At 35.6% G+C, this 2,500-nt stretch overlaps 1 pseudogene; it reads left to right on the top strand.

The window, feature by feature from the left end:
- Positions 1-2,500, top strand: part of LOC142792254 (large subunit ribosomal RNA) — an 8,138-nt pseudogene that overhangs the window by 2,800 nt on the left and 2,838 nt on the right.

The following is a 2,500-nucleotide window of genomic DNA, read 5'->3' as shown; positions in this document are numbered from 1 at the left end:
ACGATAATAATGGGTGACTTCAACTCAAAACATCAAATTTGGGGAAGCACGGAGACGGATGAGAAAGGTGAAAAAGTATTAGAATTCACAGTATTACACAACCTGACATTATTAAATGCCAAAGAATCACCTCCGACATTTAAAACAAGTAGGGCGAGGGGTTGGATTGACCTCACCATATGTGACGCAAACCTAAACCAGGATATTAAAAGCTGGGAAGTACTTAAAACCTATAATCACAGCGATCACAGATACATTAAAGTTGTTATTAAAAATGAAGAACTTCCAGAGGAATATGGCCTAACGTTAAAAGGGCAAACAAAAGTCATGGAAAAGTTGCAAATTGATCCCTGGTTTGAGGAAGTCCAGGGGAAAATAAACACGAAGGAAAGTATTGAAGAAATAGTGAATACGCTACACGAGAAAATCGAGAAACTTAAGAAGGAATTCAGTAAAAAGAAAAAACCTTCTAAACAAAAACCGAATACTTGGTGGTCAAGAGACCTAGAAATTGAAAGGAAGAGAGTCAGAGCACTACGAAGGAGGTATCAAAAGGCGAAAGGGGATATCAGAGAACAATACAAAAAGGAATACTATAAAGAACATGACACGTATAACAACATGATAGAACAGGCTAAAAACAACAGTTGGAAAACTCTATGTACTAAGGCTACGAAAAATCCATTCATCCTACCGTATAAAATTGCACGAAATAAGATGAAAACCAAGGTTATGTTTAGAAGCATCACAAAAGAAAATGGAGAAGTCACAAAGACTCTTCAGGAAACAATAGAACACATTCTAGGAAATTTATACCCTAACTGCATGGAAAATGACGAGCCAGGACACAGTCAAATACAATCAAGCAACGACACAATAAACAATAACAAACAGGGAGGAAATTGGACATCGGGAGCAGAAATGAGAGAAAGAAATTTACCCAGTGATGACCTCCCATTTACAGAGATTGAAGTAACGCAGATAGTAAAAAATCTGAGGAAAGATGTAACCCCCGGACCAGACAACCTAAAAACTAACCTCATACAAGTGATGTATGAAAGGCATAAGACTTTCTTTGTCAATCTTTTTAATGCATGCTTAAAGCACGGACATTTTCCTCAAAGATGGAAAGAATCTAAAATTATATTGATTCCAAAAGGGAACGGAGAGGACAAATCCGAGGAAAACAAATATCGCCCAATAGCTATTAACTCGATTTTGGGAAAAATATTAGAAAAGCTCATAAAAGATAGAATCTATTATTTCTTGTTTAAAAATCACCATTTTAACAAAAAACAATTTGGATTTACCCATGGGACATCAACAACCACGGCATTGGAAGAAATAATCAAACGAATAAACCAAGCGAAAATTGATAAGCTAAACAGCATGCTAATAGCACTAGATATTAAAAACGCATTCAATTCTATAAAACCCGAAGTAGTTATTCAGAAATTAGAAGAATATAAGTGTCCCAACAACCTAATAAAACTGGCGGACAATATTCTACGGAACAGGAAAATAATCTATGAAACAGATGGAGTAAAAATTAAGAAAACACTAACTTCAGGTTCCCCACAGGGGTCACCTTTAAGCCCACTCTGTTGGAATATAACAATAGGCGACCTATTAGAAACTCAGCTTCAAGAAGGAGTACACATCCAAGCCTTTGCGGACGACGTGGTGTTACACATAAAGTTCCGCTCAAGAAAAGAGGTGGAGGAAAAAGCTACGAAGGCACTAACACTAATAAATCAGTGGGCACATCAAAAAGGAATAACCCTGAATAAGGAAAAATCGGAATATATGATAATCGGAAAGCAGTACATTAGCCATCAACCCCAAATAAAAATCGGACAGGATAAAATCAAAATGGTTAACGAAATGAAAATTCTAGGGGTGGTCTTGGACACAAAACTAACATTCCTCCCACATCTAAAATACTTAAAAAGAAAAGTAGACGAAGTCACGTATAATTTAAGTCGTACAATAAAAGACGACAAACATACAAATAGAAACACACTACAGTTAATATATAAAAGGGGTATAGAACGAATGGTTACATACGCCTCCCCAGCATGGTATAGCCGAAAAACCATTTTTATTAAAAAACTGAAATCAATCCAAAGATTACCTTTATTATTAATAACTAAATCATTCAAAACAACATCAAATCTTTCACTCAACATATTAGCAAACATTCCACCTCTCCATTTGACAATCGAAAAAGAAAACGAATTACACTGCATACTTAAGAAAGGAAAGAACTTCACATGGCAACAGAAAGTATACACCGAAAACGAAATAATGAAGAAACACGACCAATGGCAAGATCATCCAGCAAATAAAGTTAGCATACCCTTTGGAACAACAGAGGAAGAAGCAGACTTCAAAATATACACAGACGGATCAAAGAAAGAAAAAGAAACAGGAGCGGCATTTATAATACTAAACAAAGATAACCAAATCCAAACAGTGAAAAAATATAAACTTCCAGAAC

The sequence above is a fragment of the Rhipicephalus microplus genome, unplaced genomic scaffold (assembly GCF_043290135.1).
Source record: "Rhipicephalus microplus isolate Deutch F79 unplaced genomic scaffold, USDA_Rmic scaffold_208, whole genome shotgun sequence".
Classification (NCBI taxonomy): domain Eukaryota; kingdom Metazoa; phylum Arthropoda; class Arachnida; order Ixodida; family Ixodidae; genus Rhipicephalus; species Rhipicephalus microplus.
Note: the sequence above shows the minus strand (reverse complement) of the source record. Positions and strands in the feature narration are given on the sequence as shown.